Below are 20,487 nucleotides of genomic sequence, written 5' to 3' on the forward strand. Positions count from 1 at the left end.
AAATCTTCCCAGTCCACGTCATCCTCAAGGAGGGAAACTCCCCATGAATCAGAAATGAGTCTATTGTGCGTTTTAAGTGAATAATCAGATGGTGAGTGCGAAAAAGAGTCACTGGAGCTCACCATCGGGAGTGGCTGAAAATAGTCCTTGTTATGGCGGCGTGTGCGCCGCTTTTTCCGGGAAGAGGAAGCGGGCGGGGTACACAGCCGAGCCTCTGGGGCGGGAGCCTCTGTTGAGCCAAGGTGGGAGGCGTAGCCGCTGTGCCGTGGCGAAGGTGGAGGTCAGGCAATGGCAAGCCATTAGTGCCAAAATTCGCCACTTTCCTAACCCGTTTGGTTAAGAAATGGCGTAAAAAACGCCGTTTAATTATTCAAAACGCCGAAAAAAACGGGGTTCTGTTCCGACAAACGCCGCTTTTTACGTCACTCGGATGGCGCCCTGAACGCACCATCCGAGTGACGTAAAAAGCGGCGTTCAAAGACAGACGGAAACGCCGTTTTTTACGCGACTTGGCACAAAACGCCGTTTTTATGCATCTTTGAACGCCGTTTTTTACGGCGTTCTCTGCCAGCTGTAACGACGTTTAAAACGGCGTTTTATTGAAATTATGCAGGGCACTCCCCATGGTTCCCTCATCCAATTACTTTCAACTCATTTCACCCAATCAAAGAAGAGGAAGTGCAGACCACACTAATGCATCACCGATTCACCTTGCTGCTAAGCGATTGCCTATTCAGTACCAGTGCTTGTCCCAGTATTCACTTGTATTATAATCCCACTATGCATTTTGATGTGTTTAAGGCAAGATCGAGCAAACAAACGACAGAATACTTTTTCTGAAACCTTAACTGTGTTACCTGTTATGGCAGCTAACTGAGCCTCTTTCTTATTTTCCTCTTTACTTTTCTTAACCTTTAACTTATGTCTTAGCAATCAGATCCTGCCATCTTGCATTACCGCTTCGTGCTAGTTATGTTGACTTTTCTCTTCTTTTGTCTCCACTTTTTTCACCCGTGTTTGGACGCTCGGCGCATGGCTCCTTTGTTTACATACTGGTGTCAAGCCAGCCTCCAATTCGAGACTTGCAGTCAAGCCAGCCTCCAGTTGATTTTACGTTCCCTGTGTATTCAAAGTATTACGGGAATGGATGTGGAAACCAGATTTCAAAATAAAAGCCAACTTCGAGTGAATTAACAGATATGTTAAGAACATAATAACATAATAATTTAGGCTTTTTTTTTTTTTTTTAGAAACTCTAATGTTACATCTACATGACACAGCCTTGTACCCTAATTGTGCCCTGTCAAGGCCATCTTATTTTGGATTTCAAAGTAAAAGCCCTGTGAATCTTCATTTTTGAACTACTCTTTCAATGAATTCATAATGCTCTTAAAAGCAAAAGTCGTATTTCCAAATACTATTTGAACTTTGTATCAACACTTTCCAACCGCAGTCTTTTTCACAGTAATACCATATCAAATAAATTCTTTCTGATTTTGCTTTTCATAGTAATGGCCCTTTGAAATTGCCGATATTTGACTTAATCTTCTAACGATTCAAAATGCTCTAAAATGGAAAATTCCTGTTTCCACAGGGTAATTCCACCTTAGATCAACAGTATACAACCCCACAGTGATACCATATCAATATCAAGTCATTCTGATTTTGCTTTCAAAAATAAAAGCCCTTTCAAATTGTCCATAATTGACCTAACTTTCAGTGATTTCAAAATGCTCTAAAATGGAAAATTCCTGTTTCCACAGGGTAATTCCACTTTAGATCAACAGTATACAACCCCACAGTGACACCATATCAATATCAAGTCATTCTGATTTTGCTTTCAAAAATAAAAGCCTTTTCAAATTGTCCATAATTGACCTAACTTTCAGTGATTTCAAAATGCTCTAAAATGAAAAATTCTTGTTTCCACAGGATAATTCCACCTTAGATCAACAGTATACAACCCCACAGTGATACCATATCAATATCAAGTCATTCTGATTTTGTTTTCAAAAATAAAAGCCCTTTCAAATTGTCCACAATTGACCTAACGTTCAGTGATTTCAAAATGCTCTAAAATGGAAAATTCCTGTTTCCACAGGATAATTCCACTCTGTATTTACAGTATACAGCCCCACAGTGATACCATATCAATATCAAGTCATTCTGATTTTGCTTTCAAAAATAAAAGCCTTTTCAAATTGTCCATAATTGACCTAACTTTCAGTGATTTCAAAATGCTCTAAAATGAAAAATTCTTGTTTCCACAGGGTAATTCCACCTTAGATCAACAGTATACAGCCCCACAGTGATACCATATCAATATCAAGTCATTCTGATTATGCCTTCCAAAATAAAAGACTTTTCAAATTGCCAAGATACGACCTACTCTTTTAAAGATTTCAAAATGCTCTAAAAGTGAAAATTGCTGTTTCCACAGGATAATTTCACTTTAGGTCAACAGTATACAACCTGACGATGTTACCACATCAATATCAAGTCATTCTGATTTTGCTTTCAAAAATAAAAGCATTTTCAAAATGCCCATATCTGACTTGATCCTGGAACAATTTCAAAATGCTCTAAAATGGAAAATTCCTGTTTCCACAGGGTAATTCCACCTTAGATCAACAGTATACAGCCCCACGGTGATACCATATCAATATCAAGTCATTCTGATTATGCCTTCCAAAATAAAAGACTTTTCAAATTGCCAAGATACGACCTACTCTTTTAAAGATTTCAAAATGCTCTAAAAGTGAAAATTGCTGTTTCCACAGGATAATTTCACTTTAGGTCAACAGTATACAACCTCACGATGTTACCATATCAATTTCAAGTAATTCTGATTATGCCTTCCAAAATAATGGCCTGTTGAAAATGCCCATAATTTACCTAACTTTCAGTGATTTCGGAATGCTCTAAAAAGGAAATTTTCTGTTTCCACAGAATAATTTCACTTTAAATCAACAGTATACAACCCCACAGAGATACGATGTTAAGATCAAGTCACTCTGATTTTGCCTTCCAAAATAAAAGTATTTTCAAATTGCCCATAGACGACCTACTCGTTTAACGATTTCAAAATGCTCTTAAATTGAAAGATGCTGTTTCCACAGGATAATTCCACTTTAGATCAACAGTATCCAACCCGACAGTAAAACCATGTAAATTTCATGTTGGTCTGATTTCGCCTTTCAAATTAATGGCCCGTCGAATTTGTCCATATGTGATATACTCTTTCAATTATTTCAGAATGTTTTAAAAATGAAAATTGCTGTTTCAACACATATTGGGTTTTCATTTTGAAAAGCAAAATCAGACTCAATTGATTATGACAGAATTGAATCATAAAGATGATGTAAAAGGAAGCTGAAATTGCCACTAGGTTGTAATTGATAGTACGTTTATATTTTAAGTCTGTGGAAAGATGTCATTCTAAATAAAGAAATTACAAAACAGCTTGCAAACCAACCATGACATCTTTCCACAGACTTAAAATATAAACGTACTATCAATTACAACCTAGTGGCAATTTCAGCTTCCTTTTACATCATCTTTATGATTCAATTCTGTCATAATCAATTGAGTCTGATTTTGCTTTTCAAAATGAAAACCCAATATGTGTTGAAACAGCAATTTTCATTTTTAAAACATTCTGAAATAATTGAAAGAGTATATCACATATGGACAAATTCGACGGGCCATTAATTTGAAAGGCGAAATCAGACCAACATGAAATTTACATGGTTTTACTGTCGGGTTGGATACTGTTGATCTAAAGTGGAATTATCCTGTGGAAACAGCATCTTTCAATTTAAGAGCATTTTGAAATCGTTAAACGAGTAGGTCGTCTATGGGCAATTTGAAAATACTTTTATTTTGGAAGGCAAAATCAGAGTGACTTGATCTTAACATCGTATCTCTGTGGGGTTGTATACTGTTGATTTAAAGTGAAATTATTCTGTGGAAACAGAAAATTTCCTTTTTAGAGCATTCCGAAATCACTGAAAGTTAGGTAAATTATGGGCATTTTCAACAGGCCATTATTTTGGAAGGCATAATCAGAATTACTTGAAATTGATATGGTAACATCGTGAGGTTGTATACTGTTGACCTAAAGTGAAATTATCCTGTGGAAACAGCAATTTTCACTTTTAGAGCATTTTGAAATCTTTAAAAGAGTAGGTCGTATCTTGGCAATTTGAAAAGTCTTTTATTTTGGAAGGCATAATCAGAATGACTTGATATTGATATGGTATCACCGTGGGGCTGTATACTGTTGATCTAAGGTGGAATTACCCTGTGGAAACAGGAATTTTCCATTTTAGAGCATTTTGAAATTGTTCCAGGATCAAGTCAGATATGGGCATTTTGAAAATGCTTTTATTTTTGAAAGCAAAATCAGAATGACTTGATATTGATGTGGTAACATCGTCAGGTTGTATACTGTTGACCTAAAGTGAAATTATCCTGTGGAAACAGCAATTTTCACTTTTAGAGCATTTTGAAATCTTTAAAAGAGTAGGTCGTATCTTGGCAATTTGAAAAGTCTTTTATTTTGGAAGGCATAATCAGAATGACTTGATATTGATATGGTAACATCGTGAGGTTGTATACTGTTGACCTAAAGTGAAATTATCCTGTGGAAACAGCAAAATTCTTTTTAAGAACATTTTGAAATCGTTAAAAAAGTAGGTCGTATATATGCTCAATTTGAAAGGGCATTTATTTTGGAAGGCATAATCAGAATGACTTGATATTGATATGGTATCACTGTGGGGCTGTATACTGTTGATCTAAAGTGGAATTACCCTGTGGAAACAGGAATTTTCCATTTTAGAGCATTTTGAAATTGTTCCAGGATCAAGTCAGATATGGGCATTTTGAAAATGCTTTTATTTTTGAAAGCAAAATCAGAATGACTTGAAATTGATATGGTAACATCGTGAGGTTGTATACTGTTGAACTAAAGTGAAATTATCCTGTGGAAACAGCAAAATTCTGTTTAAGAACATTTTGAAATCGTCAAAAAAGTAGGCCGTATATGTTCAATTTGAAAGGGCATTTATTTTGGAAGGCAAAATCAGAATGACTTGATATTGATATGGTATCACTGTGAGGTTGTATACTATTGATCTAAAGTGGAATTACCCTGTGGAAACAAGAATTTTTCATTTTAGAGCATTTTGAAATCACTGAAAGTTAGGTCAATTGTGGACAATTTGAAAGGGCTTTTATTTTTGAAAGCAAAATCAGAATGACTTGATATTGATATGGTATCACTGTGAGGTTGTATACTGTTGATCTAAGGTGGAATTACCCTGTGGAAACAAGAATTTTTCATTTTAGAGCATTTTGAAATCACTGAAAGTTAGGTCAATTATGGACAATTTGAAAAGGCTTTTATTTTTGAAAGCAAAATCAGAATGACTTGATATTGATATGGTATCACTGTGAGGTTGTATACTGTTGATCTAAAGTGGAATTACCCTGTGGAAACAGGAATTTTCCATTTTATAGCATTTTGAAATCACTGAAAGTTAGGTCAATTATGGACAATTTGAAAAGGCTTTTATTTTTGAAAGCAAAATCAGAATGACTTGATATTGATATGGTATCACTGTGAGGTTGTATACTATTGATCTAAAGTGGAATTACCCTGTGGAAACAAGAATTTTTCATGTTAGAGCATTTTGAAATCACAGAAAGTTAGGTCAATTGTGGACAATTTGAAAGGGCTTTTATTTTTGAAAGCAAAATCAGAATGACTTGATATTGATATGGTATCACTGTGAGGTTGTATACTGTTGATCTAAGGTGGAATTACCCTGTGGAAACAAGAATTTTTCATTTTAGAGCATTTTGAATCGTTAGAAGATTAAGTCAAATATCGGCAATTTCAAAGGGCCATTACTATGAAAAGCAAAATCAGAATGACTTGATATTGATATGGTATCACCGTGGGGTTGTATACTGTTGATCTAAAGTGGAATTACCCTGTGGAAACAGCAAAATTCTATTTAAGAGCATTTTGAAATCACTGAAAGTTAGGTCAATTATGGACAATTTGAAAAGGCTTTTATTTTTGAAAGCAAAATCAGAATGACTTGATATTGATATGGTATCACCGTGGGGTTGTATACTGTTGATCTAAAGTGGAATTACCCTGTGGAAACAGGAATTTTCCATTTTAGAGCATTTTGAAATCACTGAAAGGTAGGTCAACTATGGACAATTTGAAAAGTCTTTTATTTTGGAAGGCATAATCAGAATGACTTGATATTGATATGGTATCACTGTGGGGTTGTATACTGTTGATCTAAGGTGGAATTATCCTGTGGAAACAAGAATTTTTCATTTTAGAGCATTTTGAAATCACTGAAAGTTAGGTCAATTATGGACAATTTGAAAGGGCTTTTATTTTTGAAAGCAAAATCAGAATGTCTTGATATTGATATGGTAACATCGTGAGGTTGTATGCTGTTGATCTAAAGTGGAATTACCCTGTGGAAACAGGAATTTTCCATTTTAGAGCATTTTGAATCGTTAGAAGATTAAGTCAAATATCGGCAATTTCAAAGGGCCATTACTATGAAAAGCAAAATCAGAATGACTTGATATTGATATGGTATCACTGTGAGGTTGTATACTGTTGATCTAAAGTGGAATTACCCTGTGGAAACAGCAAAATTCTATTTAAGAGCATTTTGAAATCACTGAAAGTTAGGTCAATTATGGACAATTTGAAAAGGCTTTTATTTTTGAAAGCAAAATCAGAATGACTTGATATTGATATGGTATCACTGTGGGGCTGTATACTGTAAATACAGAGTGGAATTATCCTGTGGAAACAGGAATTTTCCATTTTAGAGCATTTTGAAATCACTGAAAGTTAGGTCAATTGTGGACAATTTGAAAGGGCTTTTATTTTTGAAAACAAAATCAGAATGACTTGATATTGATATGGTATCACTGTGGGGTTGTATACTGTTGATCTAAGGTGGAATTACCCTGTGGAAACAGGAATTTTCCATTTTAGAGCATTTTGAATCGTTAGAAGATTAAGTCAAATATCGGCAATTTCAAAGGGCCATTACTATGAAAAGCAAAATCAGAAAGAATTTATTTGATATGGTATTACTGTGAAAAAGACTGCGGTTGGAAAGTGTTGATACAAAGTTCAAATAGTATTTGGAAATACGACTTTTGCTTTTAAGAGCATTATGAATTCATTGAAAGAGTAGTTCAAAAATGAAGATTCACAGGGCTTTTACTTTGAAATCCAAAATAAGATGGCCTTGACAGGGCACAATTAGGGTACAAGGCTGTGTCATGTAGATGTAACATTAGAGTTTCTAAAAAAAAAAAAAAAAGCCTAAATTATATGTTATTATGTTCTTAACATATCTGTTAATTCACTCGAAGTTGGCTTTTATTTTGAAATCTGGTTTCCACATCCATTCCCGTAATACTTTGAATACACAGGGAACGTAAAATCAACTGGAGGCTGGCTTGACTGCAAGTCTCGAATTGGAGGCTGGCTTGACACAAGTGTTTAACATTAGGGATCAGCTGTTAGCGCTGCGCCCTGCAGCTGCGCTACCGGCAGACAGACCCTACATCCCCAGTGAGGCAAGAAACGGGGGTGATGTCTCCCGAGGACACCTCACACACCATCTCTCCTTCCTGTAATCACTGTAAATGTGAGATCGCTCCCTGATATGATTGAGGAGCTAATGACGCTAACCCGGTCACAGTGGCAGTACCCCGGCACTGCCCGGTGTTCCAGATCAACTGGCGTTTAGATCAACTGGCGTTGGTCGAACAGATGTGTGGCAGTCTTGCGTTTCAGGAGCTGCTACCGACAAACCAGCAAAAAAACGCCAAATGTGTCATCTGTGACACTTGTGAGGTTGTCTCAAACACACTCCGTCAGTCTTGATGCTGTTGAACAACAAAATGTTTAAAAATGTGGCGAGTTTACCTGGTGATATCCTCATGCGCGACGCGATCGCGAAAACAGCAAACAAGTAACACCACGCCGTTGTTGTTCACAGGACAGCAAGAGTAAACGATCGGGAGAACCTTGTCGTCGTTATCGTTCCACTCGCACGGTTTATTTTACCGAATTCAGCGTTTTTGCTCCACAACTAAAGCGAGCAGTTTGCTCTGTGCACCAACATGGAGTCGAGTCAACCAGCGCCACCTCTGGCCAAGTGCCACAGCCTACAGCCAGATCAACCTGTGACACACATCTGCAGCACGTTTGAATTCGTGTCATGCACATTTGTACCTTTCAATTGTGTGTTTGTGCGTCATGCAAATAAACCTTTGAAATGAATGAAATGATATCATGTATTTATTATCAGCCTACATTTGTACAAAATGCCAAATGACATACACATAGTCATAAGAATCACCATCCTGATATCAACACTTTTGCCCATAAGAAAAATGTCGTGAACAAATATATGACACACCAATATTTCACCAGTGTTGTAACTCACATGTCGCCAGCATAGTCTGCCTGTGTCTCCCCTCTGCAAACGCACATTTCAGAGTTGGATGTGATATACAGTCTGTATAAGTGTGGTCAATCCCATAACGATCCGTAAGGGGATGGCAGCTACGCTGAATGTACAGCAGTCACACAGTGATCAGCAATAAACAGTCCCCAAAACTTGCATATAATCCCCAATGTGGAGCCCATCTACTGACTACCACATAGCAGCTGGACCAGTCCCCAATGCAGGTCAGTCCACTGCTGCCACCTGTGGCCAAGTACCATAGCCTACCACTAGATTAACTTGTGACACACATCTGCACCTGCTGCTATGATCACATTGAGTAAAGGCTGAGTGGCTGCACTCACACGTGGTGCATCTAAATCTACCCACAAATATGTTGAAACATGCAATGCCAGCAATGTGGATTGTCAACACTACAAACAATCAGTAAGCAAAGACTACACGGGTCAATTCCTTCTGTCCATCATCCAGCCAGATATACGTATGACACACATCTGCAGCTGGTCCCATCACCACGTTTGAATATGTTACCTGCACAACACATTTGTAATTGTCAATGTTGTCTTTGCTGTCCCATAAACCATGCAACCACATGAAACACAATTGTGTATCCATTTAAATCCCATCATATACATGAAGTTGTAGACATCACAACTCCTTCTGTTCATGTTATTACCCAACAACAATATGCATTCCACACATAGATCACATAGAAATATGTCATCAGTGTGCTCACAACACACCTTGTCAGAATAGGCTGCCTATGTCTCTACTGTGATTCTGTATATTTCAATTGTGCAACTGGAGTCACATGAGGCAACCGTGTGGTGTTTGCTAGGAACACTGGTAGCCAATATAGGTGATTAAGCAGCACAGCTGGAAGGAATTGGTAGTCATATGCAGTCTATATAAGCCCAGTGAGTACAACCAACATCTGTGGGTTTCGTGAGGTGGTAGCAGTCAGTGAATTTACAGCAGTTAGATAGTGATTAGAAGGCAACTATAGCCAGTGTGGTTGGGAAGAGCTTGTGAGAGAGTGGACTCCTGAAAGTGAGTGAGTGAGGTGTGCTAGTTGGTTTGTGTGGTGTGTCTGTTAGTCTGTGTGTTTGTGGTACAGTGGAGTAGGTAGATAGGTGGACAGGTGTAGGTGAGGGAAATGGATCCCAGAATTGTGAGGGAGCTTCTGGAGTTCAAGCTCCACGATCGCTATCCTGAAGGATCAACCAGCAGGGAAAGATATACAATCAAAAGAAGAGCTGAGACCTTCAGGATAAAACACACAAACACACAATTGAAAGGTACAAATGTGCATGACACGAATTCAAACGTGCTGCAGATGTGTGTCACCGGTTGATCTGGCTGTAGGCTGTGGCACTTGGCCAGAGGTGGCGCTGGTTGACTCGACTCCATGTTGGTGCACAAAGTAAACTGCACGCTGTAGTTGTGAAGCAAAAACGCTGAATTCGGTGAAATAAACCGTGCGAGTGGAACGATAACGACGACAAGGGTCTCCCGATCGTTTACTCTTGCTGTCCTGTGAACAACAACGGCGTGGTGTTACTTGTTTGCTGTTTTCGCGATCGCGTCGCGCATGAGGATATCACCAGGTAAACTCGCCACATTTTTAAACATTTTGTTGTTCAACAGCATCAAGACTGACGGAGTGTGTTTGAGACAACCTCACAAGTGTCACAGATTACACATTTGGCGTTTTTTTGCTGGTTTGTCGGTAGCAGCTCCTGAAACGCAAGACTGCCACACATCTGTTCGACCAACGCCAGTTGATCTAAACGCCAGTTGATCTGGAACACCGGTACTCCCTCTGTGAGTAGGCTGCCCGGCTTCCAGCTGCTGCGGGCGGACAAGACGAGAGACAGCGGTGAGAGGAAAGGAGGGGGGCTGGCAGTGTTTGTTAAAGACGGTTGTGGTATCTCTGGGCACATCGCTGTGAAAGAACAACTCTGCAACACAGACATTGAGCTATTAGCCGTTAGCATCCGTGGAGGCAGCCTGTGACTCTCTGTGGTCCGCAGACTGCAAACGCAATCTCCGAGAGCTCTTCTTCTAATATCAGGGGACTTTAATCATGTCTCGCTGGACTCCACACTGCCCGCCTTCACCCAGTATGTGACCTGCCCCACTGTAGGCAATAAAACATTGTACTTAATGTATGCCAATGAAAAAGTGGCATACAGTTCATCACCTCCCCCTGCCCAGGGAAGATCCGATCGTAACCGAGTGCGTCTTGTCCCTGTGTGCAGCCCTTACTGTGCAGGGAGCCACTAATCACCCACGCAGTGCAGAGATGGTCCGCGGAGGGCATATAAATAAATAATAAAAGCAAGTAAATGACAGTATGCTTTTTCTGAAACAAACGGAGACCTTAACTTTTATCAAAATACCGTTTTACTCAGTTTAAAGTAATACCACTGTATAATAGCCTTCAAATTTAATAATGTTAACAGTATCTCAGGAATATTTTTGCCCTTTCAACATGCATTAAAAAAATAGATATACAGTTTTGAATCAGACCTGTATGTACGTTTTGTCAAAAGTGACGTAAATAAGTAATCTCAAGAACCTGAAATAATAGTTTCCCATATAAACTGGAGATGTCCTTGTCAATGTCATCAGAGTACTCTGGATGTCTTACATGAATTTGAAACATAAAACCAGAGTGGCACATGACAGTGTTGCACATAACATAACTAGTTTATATGACATGAAGTTATAAAAAAAAAAGAATCCGTGTAACTTGGTAATGGCTTCTTTCTGATAACTGTCGGCTGCAGTGTGCATTATCTTGACAAAAGTATAAGATACTGAACCCACTGATATGATGTGGTGGAGGAGCACAAATACCTGGACACCCACATATATACATTTGCTGAACTGGAAGATCAAAACAGAAGCTGTACACAAGCAGTGTATGGGCAGGCTATTTTTTGTGAGCAAGCTTGTGCAGCGCACTTTGATGTGTTCTTCTTGGATCAGGAGAGCAAGCTCTGTGATTGGCTGCACTTCGGAAGCTGTGGTGGAGAGGAAGTGAGTGAACAAACTGCCATGCATCATGGATATTCCTCTCAATCCACCTCACCAGGTACTTCTCTAAAAGTGTGACTCAGGTCTGTTGCCCCAAAGGATACAGGAAATGCACTGATTTCCATGACAGAATTCACAACAACACAGACACAGGTCGGTTCTTTGAAACGGGCGTTTATTACTTGGGCCTTCTCTCCTCGGCTTCACCATCACCAGTACGCCGATACACCATGAGAACTGGTCACAAGCGAACAGTACAAATCAATTAGCAACTTTAGAGTACACATATTAAGTCCAAACACAAATAACAACATTTCTCAAATGACAAATACCTCGTTGGCTGCTTGTCCTGAAAAGAGGTCCTTAAGTCCTTGTGTTGCTTTTTCTTTTAGTAAACTTTTAACTTAAAATCACTTCATGAGAGACATCTGCTCCCTCGCAGTCCATGCAAAGTCTCGTGTACTCTCGTTAAGGGTATTCTCACGAGACACTAGCTCTTACACTTTACACATGTACATTTCAAATAAAGACATTTCAACACAAACTATATATATTCATGATATTATGTAACTTATAAATCAGTCATCTACATCATGAAATCCACACAGAACATTTTAACAGCATTTACACCACTACTCAATGGTACACAGTAAACACGTATCATAACTTTTCACATTATATGTATCCAGTCACCTAGATATTTTGAAGTCTTTCCACTTGCTGCTATTATGTTTCAGTCATTAATTGAACTGTCTCAGTGATATGTGGAGTCCAGAAAGTATATTAAGCCAGTGATGAGCTCAATACCATGACTCCCTCTGGTGCCACTTAGTGGATTAAACAGTTCTACCACTTGCTCCATCACCATTCCGTCCAGAGTAAATTCAATGTCTGGCACAGTAATCCTCTCAGGTCAGTCGACCAGCAATCCCAGCTCATCTGTACCATGAGCAGCAGCACCACCACCAGAATCTGCACCTGAGCCCTGAGCAGCAGTCGTTTCACTCTCAGTGGCTGTCACACCACCATCAGCTGTCCCACCAATACTCCCATCAGCAGCAGCTGCTCTGGTCTGAAAGATGTCCTGCATGGCAGTTGAGGCTCGGCCCTGTTGCTGGAGGCTGCCTCGGACAAAAATCTGTAATGGGCTCAAGTGTCTCTCTGTCCGCAAGCCATGATTGTTCCACTGTTGAGTGAAGTCTTTCAAATCTCTGTTGATCCTTGGGAGATAGATGTAATGGAGAGCCCAAAGGTGCATTTCATTGTCAATGTCAATGATGCCTTCCTCCTCCAGGTGGTGAAATAAATCACAGTACACATTGGTCATTCCTCGCCACAGATCACCCCAGAGCCTCTCAATTCTCTGATTATGGGTACTCCTTCCTCTTAGGGCACTTCCACGATCAAAGCCTCTGAAAATGTTCATCATCAGGCAGACAGCATTGTTTTCCCCTCCTCTGTCTGTCCGGACCCTCGAGGGTACACCATAGGATACCACGGCTCTGATGAAACTTGATAAAACAGTACTGCTACAGTTGTTGTTTGAGGCATGAAGGAAGACCACAAGACGACTGTATCCATCAATAGCCCCATGAATGACTATCCTCCACCTAAAACCGTGGTCCATAAGAAGAAAAATCTTATTTCTGCTTTGTTATTGAAACAATGGAAACACACACTCTTAATTGATTTACATGGCACTATTGCATGTCAAGTTTGTCTGTACGTTGCTTGCGATGTCTGTGTTCTCTCATTTTCCCCTTTAAACATAACCAGTTGTGTTAGAGGACTGCCCATCCCAGGGCCTGGCTCTATTGGATGTGTCTTACTGTTCAACAGTTATATTTGATGTAATGCGGAATTTCACTTTGGTCAAAATAGGTGTTCAACAAATCAGTGTGCTTGGTTACCTTATCAGCTTGTGATTTCCATCAATGTGCCACAATGAGTTTGGACCTGCAACCTGATATGTTCTTCGTTCTGGTCTCCGCAAAACTGCTCTTATGGCAGCTGCTCCAGGATTTATCCGTAGCATGCTTGCTCGAACCCTCCTTCACTGTACACGTAGTCCACGTACTCGCAGGGAGGCTCTGACAGCCTCAGGACCAATTTGTTCATTGCCAGCGACAATGTCCTGCACATGTTCATCCAGCGCACTGTCAGTCAGTTCCGCATACATTGATGCACGGGTGAAATGATACTGTCTGAAATCAGACAAAAAGAACACGAGTATTTTATCACTGCCATAACAACACACATCATTACTTGACTAGTTAGTGCACATTCAAACATACTAATTTTTACAATTTCACAATACCATTTAATTTGAATAAACAGTGGGTGTGTGTCACAAAAGAACTGAAAGTCACACTGGTTTCAAAAGTCACTGACCGCAGACGTCTTCGAATTGTACGAAGTGAAACATTCAAAATATCAGCCATCTGAGGTGCAGTGAATCCACATGACTTCAGGAATGAAAGCTGTTCCCGAGTGATAAGGTAAAGGGATCTGCCTCTACCTCTGTTGAAAACCACTGGTGCCTGGTATCCAAAAGAGCCTGAAAATATATAAGAGTTTGGTGTATTTGGAAAATAGGTTAAGACAGAGTCATAATTTATTTCACACTTCTGATCAGTCAAGGAATCGACAAAATATGTGCTTACCTTGTTGGCCATGCTGAGTAGACAGTTCGACCTCCTGAATCAATTCAGCCAAGTCACGTAGAAGTTGATCTGCTGCAGTTACACTGATCAGTCTTCCTCTTGCCCACCGAAGGCTTCTCTGCATTGTCTCCAACCTCAAAGACATCAAAAAATTACTTCTTAATTCATGTTATATTTTCAGGCCATATTCCCCTTAAACATTTTATGCAAGTTAAAATGTTAAATGTTTTCCATCATGCTTTCATCATACCTCCTTAACGCTAACTGTAGCACATCTGGCCCAACATCGTCCATCAGCAGCCACCGTGTACAGTCATTATGAATGTTCTTGCACCTTGAGATGAAAATCCTCCAGGCCATACTTTGTACTGTGATTCTACAAAGACAAAAATTTAAATTATTGCTTTATATATTTAAATAAATCAAAAAATTTCATGTTAGTCTTCTGAAAATTGTGACTGAGCACTTTTGGAAACACTCTGTCATCACTAAGTATTGGGACTGTGAACAGTTACAGAATGCATCTGAAATAAATGTCACATTCTAACAGGTTATAGTTCTGTTAATAGAGCTTTTGAATCTACGTTTCATACATATTCCTATCTTTAATAGCAGTATGTCAACGATGTCAACCAATATTTTCATATTTCAAACACACACCCAAGTTAAAAATTTGAATCTCCGCATCTTCTACTCAGCATATCTGAAAAATCATTTTTGATAATGTTCCAATTCCATTGTCAAATGTTCCCATCCATGTTATTCATCTTTGTTTATTTTAAATGCTGTCATTAGGTTTTTTTTTTCCAACTAATTACCAAAATTAACATGGTCTACATTGTTTTGCTCACTTAAATAAAACGACATTTTTGTATTGTACCCTGGGTTCATGAAGACCATGCTGTCTTTTAACTTTATTATTTATTTTCTGCATATACTGACTGTTCTTTATTCATTTCTTTACTTTCTCCTCTCTTCTTCTTCAGTCAAGTTTAACGGCAGCTTGCATCCACTTTCTCCTCTCAATTCCGCTGAGATTAATTCCCGCTCTACTGTACAAGACTTGTGAATGGTTACCTGGAGGGATGTACCACTGTGAGAGGGGTGATACGGAACAGTCCAGGTGATCGCTGCTTTAATTTACCGGTCAGATATACCTAAATTGCACGTCGACATAGCTAGTGAACTGTAACTAGACCATAAATCAGTGATAACAAAAGAACATTCAATCTACTTTCTCCGGTACTTTATAGAAAAAATCAACATCAATTCAATGTCGTCTTGCTATCTGGGATGGCAGTGCAGTACCGTGTAGCCTAATCCGGCTAATGTAACAAGTGATATAAAACCGTATTTTAAATAATATAAAGTGGCTAAACGGAGTACCATATTAAAGACCTTATTAACATGCCTCACCTAAAATGGCATGTTGGCAACATTCCTAACGGACAAAGGTTAGCATGACTTGTCTGTGAAGGTTCTCAGCATGACTTTTTTTTTCGCTTACTACAATACAAAGCTAACATGTAACATGTGCTTAAAAGGACAAAGCAATGTTTTTGAATCATCGCTTAGCTTTTAGTTAGCTAAGTCGAACAATAATTGAGATTAACTAGGGTACTTACGGTGTTTTTTGTTGGCGCAGAGATTTCGCATGCATTCATCTGTATGTAGTTTGTCGCACATAGCTTGATTGAGACAACACAAATATGAGGTTGACTGTGATTGGTTAACACAAATTCTGATCACAGGTTGTGGTAAGGGGTGGATTAAAAAAAACAAAAAACACAACCTTCAGTCTTGCTGATCCAATCACAAACAATGTACCTTCTCCCGCCGTACTTTGAATTTTAGGGATGCTATATATATATATCTGCCCAGCCTTTTGGCGGACTTTTTGTGGACAGTCATGTCCGAACGGAGCGCTGCATTTCGACGGAGAGTCACTGATATCAGAGACAGAATGAATGCCCAATTTAACCGGCTACTGAATCAAGATGACAGTGAAGAGGGGACATCTCTTCTACAAAGGTGAAATGCTTTGGTGGTGGTTACTCTATTGGCAAGCTTTTAGCTTTGCGCCTTTTTTGTTTTTGCAAAAGGAAATAACTTTTACATTTTTAAATAATAAATGGCTCATTTACTAATTATGTGTTACAATTCAACAACAAATTCTGTAATCATAAATGTCTATCCTAGATTGACGACTTCAAATGACAGTCATTTTAATCCCTGTTATGTGCATTTATGCATAAAGATTTTAGTTTATAAATGTAGCATATCCCATATTTTCAGGGAGCATTTAATTTGCGAGACAATCGAAAAATGCACGCAATAAACACCGATGTGTTGAACACTCATTCCTTACTCTGAGTGTGTTGGGTGTTTTTTTTTTCTTTTCTTTTTTTTCTTGGGGGGGGGGGGGGGGGGGGGGTGTCTCTGTGTCATTAGTTTGACTAAAATTATCTCATGGTCTAATGATAGCTTTGGAGTTTTCCGCCAACAGCACGGAGGTGGGCCAGTGCGCAGACCAAGAGGCGGGAGAACCAGACATCGCCAGTTAACGTTTAAGGTGTCAGTACTAAGGAATCCCACACTGACACACTACCGATCTCATAGGGGTAATCAATATTTATATTAATATTAATTATTTGGAGTGATGGGTTTGAAAAAAGAAAATTACGTCATGGTGTCAGTTGTTTACAAATTGTAGAATTTGGCATTAGATTTTTAGCACCTTTGTAATCTTTATTTCCTTGCACCAATAAGTTGATGTTGAGACACTACAATGTGACAATTTACCCTTTTCCGTTTTTAGGGAAAGCTAATTTGGTTTAAATTTGATTACAGATGCCACTCCTGCTACTCGGGTGGTCGTTCCTGTAAACCTAAATGCAGCTGAATTCAGGCAGGCACTACGGGACAATATTGCAGACATACCCTTGCAGTTCGATCTATGCAAAGTGAATGGACAGCGGCTCATTCTTCCTCTTGAAGAGGAGACGCCCCAAGAAATTAGAGCAAGAAACCTACTGGGTCGCTCCAATCTTTATATCCGTCCAAAGGTATTCAAATGTTCCACTCGGGTGGCTGATATGGCATAATTGTCACTATTACTGTAACTCAGTGGCGCTCCAGTCACCCTAGTATTGTATAAGACATCTTTAACATGTTACTGCTCAGAATAATAAATGCTGTGAGTTTCCCCAAAGGATTTGAGACATTCATCTGATCACTATGCCAGATGGCTATGCTTAAATAATGCCCCGCCAATTGATTCACTGTTAATAACAGAAATGCAGTAGAGCAAGCTTCAACTGTGGTCTAACAGTATTTTAGGGTTAGGGTCATTTTGTTCTTGTAATCTTAGTTTCCTGGGTTCTGGCTTTTTCATTATCTTTTGTTAATGTCCTTAACCTTTCCTTTATTTATTTATTTATTTATTTTTTCCCCCTCAGTTATCCTAAGTTCTACCTACCCAAAGTGTCACGGTCCTGAGTCTGTGGACTCAGTGTTTTTCTGTTTGTATTAGTTAGCTTTGATTTCATGATGTGTTTTGATTCTCTTGCGTTTGATTTCTGTCGCTAGTATTCCTAACTCCCTAGGTCCTGGGCATTTCTTGTGTTCTCCTTCTTAGGTCGTGGTTCTGTGTTCTGTTAGTATACAGTCGTCTCTGTCAGTGTGTCTCTTGTTCTGTCACCGTATCCCCTAGGTTAGTCCACGTCTGTTCAGTTTCCTGTTTTACTTTGAAAGTCTGTGTACTATGTCAATGTGTTGAGTTTTGCCTCGTCATGTCTGATGAGTCCCAGCTGTGCTCTCCTCCTGTTTCACATTCCCTAATCACCTCAGTATGTATTTAAGCCTTGTGTGTTTCCCTGCCAGTTGTCGTGTCGTACCCTCAGATTATGCTTGTGTGTTTCTTTGGTTTCTGTAGTCACGGCACTTCACGTTTGGTTTTCATGTCAGCAATAAAGCTGAGGTTCTGATTTACAATTCTGTGTTCGAGTCCTGCACTTGGATCCTCCTCTCTGCCTGCCCGCACACAGAGCCCTGACACAAAGACTGATCTTCTGTGGTTATGCTTTCATTCATTTTAGGTGTGGCTGTTTTGGTTCTTGTCTTTGACTTGTCCTCTGTTCTTGTTTGTCATTTGTTGTTCCATTTCTTTTATATTTTAATACTCTGGTGTTTTAGATTACAGAAGCCAATGAGGACTCAACTGGTGGAGAAGTTGTGCAGTCTGAAATGGCAATGTAAGTCTTTGACAACTGCCTTTTGACTGTAGCACTGTAAATGCATTACACTAGTGATGGCCAAATGAAGCTTTCTGAAGCACTGAAGCTTGTATTGAAAAACGGTTCATTACTCGAAGCTTTTCAACACAGTCCTGTTTGGTGACATCTGGTGGCCAAAAATACAAAGAGCAGCTTGAATCCACAAAATAAAACCAACTGCTTCATTACGATTGCCTACTCTACAGAGTGGAGTTTTGTCTGATATTGGGCCGCTGTTGTGTTGCTTTGAACGTGTATTTTTTGGTGGTTAAAAAAATGTGTTTTATTTGTTTAATAAATAGTTTTGACCAGTAAACTCTCAAGGTTCAAGGTTCTTTATTTGTCACATGCATAGTTATACAAGTATAACACACAGTGAAATGTAGCCTGACACGCTCCTCGACATGTGCAAAAAAATTGGGGGGGGGGGTGTAGAGGAAAAACATTATATATATATATATATATATATATATATATATATATATATATATATATATATATATATATATATTATGGAATGCCCTTTAGGAAAATATTATATATATATTCCAACCAAAGTCTGAATATATAGAATGATCTTTTGAATATATAGAATGTCTGTTTTTAGTCTAAACATTTGCCAGTATAAAATCCAGGATCTTAACTGCATGTCAACATTTATTTTTAATTTCACTCAGGGCCAGACCATTGGTTCAGACATTCACATCCTGGAAAGCTCCTATCATCTGGGAGGGGATGTTTGACTCCATTCTTTATGACCAAAGGCACGCTGACAAAAATTCATCTGTGGCTCTTACTGTGTTTGCTGTGGGAAGGTTGGTTTTTTTCAGAACATGAGAGAGAAGTAGTGTATTTTTATTGCATATTGTAGAGTATTGCCTTCTAGTTGCCAAAGTGGAAAGCAGACTGTGATTATGACAGTAATCACCTAGTATAGACCACTAGTATAGAGAGAACTGTTCGATTCAATTCCAAAAAAGCTGGGGCACATAAAATGTAAATGAAAAAAAAGACTTCAAATTTTATGTTTTTACCGTTAGAGTACATTGTCTGTATGTATGATTACATCACAAATTTTGCATAATTCATATTTGTATGAAGGACTACAAAATGCCAGAAAAAAAGAATACCCTATATCGAGAATTCATGAAAAAGAGAACAATAGAAACTGAAATGAAGTATAAAACTTACAAAAATAAATTAACTAATATAATGAGATCCTGTAAAAGAGAGTATTACATTAAAAGGCTAGAACACAATAAAGATAACACAAGAGATATATGGAATGTATTAAACAGAATAATCAAAAATGAATTAAGGAATAATGATTACCCTGGGTACTTTATAGAAGGGACAAGAAGTATTAATAACATGGAAGAGATAGTAAATGGCTTTAATGAATTCTTCGTAAACATAGGGCCAAAACTGGCAGAAGAAATAAAGGTTGATGGAATAGAAAGGGACACTGGTGAAAATATTGAAAGGAATAGTAGCTCAATGTTTTTAAGAGCAGTGGAAGAGAAAGAGATTTATGACATAGTTAGAGGACTTAAGAACAAAACCAGTACAGACTGGAATGATATTGATATGGTAACGGTAAAGACAGTTATTGATGGTATCGTAAAACCATTAAAATATATATTCAACTTGTCGTTTCAAAAAGGAGTTTTTCCACAAAAAATGAAAGTTGCTAAAGTTATTCCCATTTACAAAACCAGTGAAGGACATCATTTTACAAACTATAGACCAGTGTCAATACTCTCCCAGTTCTCTAAGATACTGGAAATGTCACGGTCTGCGGAGGCAGACCGTGCGGGAATGTGTATGGTGGACCCAGGTGCGAACACAAGCGAGGATGCAGGAGTGGATTTAAACAAAAGCGAGCCTTTTATTATGGCTGATGAAAGGAACAAAACAGAGTGAAGGCAGCATATGAGTAGTAGCTCAACAGAAACCTAAACTGGACAAACTAAGGAA

General features: G+C 38.7%; 1 long non-coding RNA gene and 1 pseudogene across 2 annotated transcripts; one reads left to right on the forward strand and one right to left on the reverse strand.

The window, feature by feature from the left end:
* Positions 1-12,486: 12,486 nt before the first annotated feature.
* On the reverse strand, positions 12,487-13,752 carry LOC146719106 (uncharacterized; annotated as a pseudogene). The gene is made up of 2 exons (XR_014920864.1): positions 13,484-13,752; positions 12,487-13,183 (listed from the first exon to the last, which is right to left on the reverse strand). The product of XR_014920864.1 is annotated as an uncharacterized LOC146719106 (transcript).
* A 2,087-nt stretch (positions 13,753-15,839) lies between these two features.
* On the forward strand, positions 15,840-18,942 carry LOC146719107 (uncharacterized). The gene is made up of 3 exons (XR_014920964.1): positions 15,840-16,267; positions 16,721-16,857; positions 17,087-18,942. It is a non-coding gene; the product is annotated as an uncharacterized LOC146719107 (long non-coding RNA).
* Positions 18,943-20,487: the final 1,545 nt, after the last annotated feature.

This window comes from Copadichromis virginalis, linkage group LG1 (assembly GCF_057382275.1).
Source record: "Copadichromis virginalis isolate Kocher_CV1m ecotype Utaka linkage group LG1, C_Virginalis_male_GT1.1, whole genome shotgun sequence".
Classification (NCBI taxonomy): domain Eukaryota; kingdom Metazoa; phylum Chordata; class Actinopteri; order Cichliformes; family Cichlidae; genus Copadichromis; species Copadichromis virginalis.